This window comes from Cyprinodon variegatus, unplaced genomic scaffold (assembly GCF_000732505.1).
Source record: "Cyprinodon variegatus isolate N-32 unplaced genomic scaffold, C_variegatus-1.0 Scaffold412, whole genome shotgun sequence".
Classification (NCBI taxonomy): domain Eukaryota; kingdom Metazoa; phylum Chordata; class Actinopteri; order Cyprinodontiformes; family Cyprinodontidae; genus Cyprinodon; species Cyprinodon variegatus.
Genome location: NW_015150865.1, coordinates 215154 through 222956, shown reverse-complemented (window position 1 = coordinate 222956; position 7803 = coordinate 215154).

Sequence of the window (7803 nt, the reverse complement as noted above, 5' to 3'; positions counted from 1 at the left end):
TTAGTCTTCATGTCCATGGCTAGTCCAAAAGCACAAAGGGCAGAGACACTGGCAACAAGAGGTAGAACGTTCAGGTACAAAAGCAGCTGAAACCTAGAAGGCTTTAAGCTTCTGTGAGTTCTAGCTAGAACCACACCAGGTCTGTTGGTATCAAAGCTGGGATTGCCAGAACACAAAACATTACAATAGTACATGCCCCTATTGCATTTCCATAAACATTGTGGCACTCTGTACATAGATACCTTAAGTGCTGATTACTCTTGTTCTGGGGGAATCTTTGGAACTAGGGACCCAGGTGTGCCTGCCAGCCAAATATCTTGCCCTTCAATAATCATCTTCCAGTCTGACCAGCTGTGGGATTTTGAGGTACCTTTCAGGGGAGCTGTTGTCCACAACAGAAATAAGTTTATTAGCTTGTATGCATACAACAAGACACAACAGACATACCTTGGTGATATCTGCCAATGTGCTGAACCTGGTCCTCTTCTATGCTTGTTTAATTAGCCCAATGCCAAACTCCAAGGCAAATTTGGTGTGACCAGCAATAAGGAAATGGATGTTTAGTGTGGACTGAAACTTGTGTCCAACACCCCTGGTGTCATACCACAGTTAAAAATAGTGTTGTTTTTGCTCAGTGAGGTTGCCACAATGAAGATCTACATCGATTCCACCAAAATGAGTAAAGAAGTGTTTGCATTTAGCTGATGACTTCATCTCTCCCTTTTCCTGATGACATCCCTTCATCATTCAGGAAATCAACCCGATTCTGCAGGTCTTTACAGGAGAGATCATAAAGTCCACCTCTCCATGGTGTCAGAAAGTACATTAACCCAGGCTGCAGTGTCTTTGAATGAAAAACCGTCTAATAAAGGCAACCCCCCGCCCTGAAAAACAGGATTAAATTAAATAAGACCCATTTATAATTGAAACGGTCATATTCATACTTTATAAGAAAAAGGTGTGAGGAAAAATATCTACTGTGCAAAACAAAATTAGCAATGCATCCTGGTGTGCTTACTTGTGGGGATGCACTGATCAACAATTGGTGGCTACATCGGGTCTCTTCTTTTGCATTCAGCAATCATCTCACGCACAGCCCTCTCTTTTGAACAAGCTGAAGATTATCCTGTAACTTCTTGATTGCTGCAGTCTTCCTCTCCTCTGAGAGATTTTCTACCTCATATAAACTGGTAATTATTCCTGCCAGCAGAGGGGTGTGCAGCGCATACGGCTTCTTTCAGTATGTGTGGGAGAAGCTGGGTCCAAGGACTGTGAAGCTTAATTAGCTAAATTGCACACTTACCTCAAAACAAAAATATCACAGGTTATTAATTATTGATGACAATTTACATTGCTGGTCATTAGAAATATTTCACTGTTCTCTAGAAATATAGTTATACACACCCAGCTATTTAATAGAACTCCATAAGAGATGCCACACAAGCCTTGTGTTGGCAGAAACTTCATATGTAGTTTCTATGCCCAGGATGTGACCAGACATCATGATGGCATGGTCTTCAGCGAAGTTCTTTACAAACTCCAGAACCTAATTTCCTCACTGCTGATAAAAAGGATATCCTGTGGCTGCTGGCTCTTTTCCTAAAGCAAGAGTGTTCTCATCAGATGCCTGATAATGTCAATCATTGTGGCTTTGTGAATCAATGTGGCTTTGCGAATTCATTGTGGGTTTGCAAAATTCTAAACAGGGGAAACAAGAAATATTTATCTTTTACAAGTGTTAATAAAATTGGAATGACTATAAACTACATTTTTTCTGTGTCCAATGTGCATGATTTTGCAATATATCCAGCGATTTACTAAGACCCTTTTATATAGATAAGGTAATTTTAAAAGCTGGGAATTGTGTTAATTAGAATATAGTGGTGCTTTAGGTCATCGGTCCAAACTAGACTGCAAATTTAAGAGTTGTAATTGTAATCACAGTCCTGTCAAAAAACGTTCAATAAAAAGTTCTTGAAAAACATGCAACAAAACAGTTGTGTTTTGAATTAGATGATAAATAAGATGAATTATAAATTTAACAGGTAAAACACTTTTTTTCTCCATCCATCCATCCATCCATCCATCCATCCATCCATCCATCCATCCATCCATCCATCATACTTCTATTCATCCATCCATCTTTTTCTTTCTATTTATTGCGTTTTATCTAGCTTCTTATCATTGTATGCTTTCCATCTCCAATAAAAATAAAACATAAGTTTGTTGCCAGGAAATTAGAAAGGAGTTGTAATAAATACAAATTAAAATCATATAAATATATTAAACTTCATGAATTGGAAAAAAAATGTTGAACAAAAGTTATAGTCATACTGACTTAATTTGTTTTATTTAATTTCATCAAGACACCTGAGCTACTTTAATAAGCCCCAATAGCTCAGTGTGAAAAACAGCTGATCCCATACTGTTCTCTACATCTGCTTGGTTTGGATGTCTGTCACAGCTGAAGGTGAACTCAAAGAAAACCATACTTTTTTGTTAATAAACGCCTGTTTAATGTTTCAATTGGGTCCTAACAAAGCAAAACAGATCCCAGACCCATTTTATTTTACTACCTAAAAGAATATTTTTATGTGCCCCTTGCAATACCCTCGCAGACCACTAAGGGTATGCTAGGGGTTGGAAAACATTGATTTTGTCTTACGTTGTCTTGGCATTAAATGTGCCAAGCAATACGTTGAAGTTGGGGGTGGGGGCTTTATTGTCTTCCCAATATGTAGGTTTTTAATTGTAGCTATTAATGTAAAAAGCTAAAACTGTCCCATAGATCCTACCAACAGTGTTATGTTCATGTGTTGACCCAGAGGCATTGATATTTATGAAAAGAATCAACTCTACTTGTCATTTAAACCTAATTCCTGTGTTGAAATGTGCTGCAGCAGCTGTTTTACGCTGCATGTAATAGAAGACACGCACACAAACATTTTATATGGGGTCTCAAGGTGATAACAGGATTTGATAAATATTGATTTCAAGCAGCTATTTGAGATTATCCAACATGCCATACATCAAAAGATTTTGACATTGTGGGCGCCTTGTTTGATTTGAGGCTATCTGTCTTGGCTTGTGGAGGAATGGAAAATTAAAATAGTTTTTTTTGTCCTTTTAAGTGCTGTAGCTAAGGAATTATGCATCAATTCATGTAAATTCTTATTTCTAATCACAGCATTTGCTTTGGTCTGCAAAGCATTTTTTCTGCTGAATTCATGTAAGGGTTTAAGATAAAAAAAAAAAAAAATCCTCAAAATCAGCCTATTCCCCACAATGCTGCATGTGAATGCACACAGCTCCCTTCCTTTTTCAGAATCTGCTACAGTTTTGACATAAACTATACCATCACACAACTCCTGAGAGCGCTCCTCCAAAGGGATAGGTCTATTTCATAGTTATAACTAGTGAGGAGTGAGGTGTGCTCACTCTGCTTCGCCAGCCAGAGATTTCCCTCGCTTCTCACAAAAACAGAGCAACCCTTTAAACATTCAAGTCATGGTTCACTGAGGTGCCTGCTGTCAATTTTATTTATAAACCACCATGGCCTGTTCTTACATTTAGACTGGCTTGCTACCACACCCTCCAACCAGCTCTCTGCAGACCACCAACTGTAAGACTTCCTCGAAGGTAAAAGGGGTAAACATGGATCGCAACAGCACTTAATGCAATCACCAAGCAGAGAAACACATGCCTCAGCAACACTGAGCTACAACCCTCTGTGAGGTGTTGAGCTGAATAAAAAGTCCTTCACTACATTCCCACTGTTGTTTCAGAAGTGGATATTTCTTCTGAGAACCGCATCACTGAAATTGCCCCCTGCTTCCCTGTGTGAGGCATCTGCTCTCATGCAACAGACAGCAGGACTGCAAGGAGACCATGACTCCTCCAGTTGTAACTTTTGACAATGTGACGTAATACTCACATGCAAAGCCTTGCTTTGGTCTGTGGAAATGCAAGGAGAAAATCCCCCATAAATTAGATAGATGCCCTGGTGAATGAGTATGAACATGCAGACTGTAGACTCTGATGACATAATGAGGGCAGTGGTATGCCGCTCCTTTTATTTGCCTTTTTTTTTTACGCAGAGAAGAATCACAATAGCCTTGTCATTGTGTGAGGCTAAAAGGGAACAAAGCTGAGGTGGATTTGGTGTCACAAAACAATTTGCATGCATTTGGGTTTACTTTGCTTAGAGACGCAAGTCTGATCCTGGTGTGGAGAGAGGTGAGTTTGAATGGTGTGGCATGGGGTTGGTGTTTGCGAACAGACAGGCAATTTGGAATCCAGAGTTTGGATCCAGACAACAGGCAGCCACAGAGAAGACTCATTCTGAAATTCCAAATACTGGAAGTTTGCAATGGGTTCCAGGTGGTTCCGATGGTACCAGGGTTTCTGCTGGACTTTAAACTGGACTTTAAACTCCTAGGAGCCAGGCTTACGGGAATAAAACTGACCTTCCCCGTGTTCTGAGCGGGTAGAGAAAGACCAGAACAGGGTCAGAAGACAAGACAAACATTAAACCTCTCAACCCACTGGCAGCCAGGAATGAAGAAATGAACCTTAGAAATAAACCAAACAAAAAACAGAGAGTAAACAATAATCTAGCCCTGATAACTGGGCTGAGCCGAATATAAAAGCAGAAAAAGCAGGTGGATGAGATGAGTGATAATCAGGAGCCTGACAGAATAAACAGGTGAAAGACATGACCAATTAAAGCCAGCTATCAGGGCAGATCATGACACTTCAAATTGTCATCAATGCCTTTTCTATGAATTAACACCTTCCGACAAGCTTAGGAAGTCTTAATCCTACCACTTTTACTTTATATGGCTTTATTGGGGCAGCAATTATAAAGATTTACATCTCTAAGGAACTCGGGCTCTCATACGCATATGTGGGCTGCATCACTTTTAAGAGAATCATTTTTGCTCTTTTCTGAAGTTAAAAATGTTTGTTGAATCTTACAAGAATACGAAAATGTTGTTCCATGACCCCAATTCTCCCTAGAGCTAACCTGGTAAGAAGCAGGTTTCTCTGCCTTCTAATTATGCCAGCAAACACTGAGGGTTGCTTTAAAATATTATCAAACAAAACCTAAAATATCTATAACAACAGGAACTAAGCAGAAAAGAAATTCTGAGCTATACGGTAACATTTGAATGATATATCCCTGACATTTTCCCCTCAGCATTAAAATGAAGTGGACACAAAGAACTTGTCTTCATTGCATCATATTGTTGATGTGTGGCTGACATGTTAGAATAGATTTTGACACTGGGGGAAATAGTGCATAATGTGTATTTCCCTATGCATAATAGAAAACAAACATTAAGTGTCAAGTTTTCCATGTGATATTTCTATACATGGAATTTTGGTTGTTTACTATACAACAAACTGTTTAATAGTATAGTGAACACTTACCTCTGCCATGCTTTGTTTTTCAGCAGGAGTGGACAGAGAAAAAACAGTCTCTGGCGGTTTGGTCATGCGGTTGCCCAGCCAGCAAGACTGACTTACACCATATATATATGACATAAACTGATAAGATTATCCTTAATGATGATGTGCAAGTCTGTTTTACCCTCACAATACCTACCTGCCTGTTGTGCGTCAAAACTAATGTTTTCACAATCAATTAATCTAATTGGGACAGTTCCTTTATCATAGAGGTCTCGGATTAGCGAACCACGATCCGGATCCGGTCCCACCTACTGGCTAATCCGGACCCAACCTGATTTAAAACATTTATAAATTACCTCATGATGTCTGACGGCAGTGTCTACAGTAATTTCACTTGCGCCGCTTCTTCAGTTTGGACTGTAAAGCCCTCCAGGACCAGGCTACACGTGATGCATATTAGCCAATGAGCTGTGTCAGTCAGGGCTGTTGCTGCTAGCTACTTTTCGACACAGCAGGCAAAGGTGTGGCAGGGCTGGCGGTGGGTAAGGATGATGAAAAAACGTGAAAGAAAGTGTAGACTGCTGGAAGAAGCGCGGGTGAACTGGTGACAGAAAAGTGCAATGGTGTACTCAGAGATGACCCTGTGCATTTTGAGTATGTTAGGCTCAACCTCCCGATGTGAAGCAGGATTCTCCAACATGTACATATTCAATAATAAATATAAATCCAGGCTCAGGAAAGAACACCTTGATATGTGCTTGAGAATGGCTTTGTTGCCAATCAGACCCAGGTTTAAAGCCGTGCAGGTCAGCCTGAAGCCCACTGCTTTCATAAAAAAGAAAGAAAAAACAAATAAACAGTCAGTTCAGGTGTTTTATAAAATATGTGAATCAGAAAATTGTCAATATACCGAACGGAATGATTTTCTTCTCTACTTCAAAAAACACTTTAGATTTTGAAATGGAAAAATGTTCTTTTTTTAAAAAAAAATTTAATTTAAAAAGTCAATGTATATATAGCATTGACATGGATTGATAAAACTATGGATGCATAAAAACCTCACTTTATTTCAGTATTAAAGTCTGTTTAAAGTAACTAATTATAATTAAAAATGTCTCCCAGACCTTTACTGGTTGTTGATTTACTTTATTCGGACCCCGCTGATTTTTAATTGGTTACACCTGCTCTATCAGGATAAAAGGTCATCTTCATTATGCACATGGTAATGATTTGGGAATGGAATGAGAGCGGTGTGCTTGATCTAAAAACAAAGTGTAATATTTACACTTTCTGTCAAAATCTGCTGTCATGTCTCATAGTTATTTAAAACATACACTTTATGAATTATTATTTAAAGAGTCTGTCCCAATTTATCTCTTCTCAGGAAAGAACTGGGAGGGAAAACTGGTAGAGCAATTTCAAAGGCAGGACCAGAGTGGTACTAAAAAAGTAAGCGGAAACTGATTAGAACCAATCAGACAACTAGGACTGTGATGCAAAAAATTCATTTTAAAAGTAAAGCCATTAGCCTCTTAACAGCCACCTCATTTTGGGAAATTCTCACCTTTTTGCATACCAAAATAGAAAAGCAAATAACTTAGGAACTGTAAGCCGAAATTACATGTGCAATACAATATTGAGTAAAACACAGACCAAGCTGCATCAATTCAAACATGACCCAAAATTGTATTTTTTTATTATTATTGAAAATGATAGGTCTTTTTTGAACAGCAGTAAAAAAGACATGCTTGAGAAAAGGCAGGTCTCATTGTATTACATTTGGTATACATCATGTCAACCAAAAATGCAGAAAATATCAGACCTCTAGCTACAACAGTTCCAGAGCTGTGGAGCTTAGAACTTTTGGTGTCTCTAGCATCTATTTGAGACATAGCTTAACACTGGAGTATTTTGATGGCCAAAAAACATTTATGAAGCAAGTAGTTCAGCTTGTTACATGGTCTGGCTGCTTAATAAAAAAAAAAAAAAAACAGTTACCACAGAATTACAATAGTCCAGCCTTGAAGTAACAAAGGCATGGACTAGTTTCTCAGCATCTCCCCTGGACAGGAGATTTCTCATTTTTGCATTATTCCTCAGATGAAAGAAGGAAATTCTAGAAACCTCTTTGATTATGGGACTTAAAGAACCAGGCTCGGTGTGAGCGGCCATCTGCCGAGGCCGACTGGGGTTCAAGGAGACAGAAGCGGACATAGAAAAAGAAGCATAGATACAAAAGGCAACTGTCAACCAGCTCCACAGGCGGCCCCGTCCAGGAAACACACAGCCAGACAGACGAGCTCCTGGTATTGCCTGATTCCCTAACAGCAGGGGAGGATGACTGACTGTTGCACTTTGTTCACTATTTCTGGTTTCTAATTCTATCTTCTG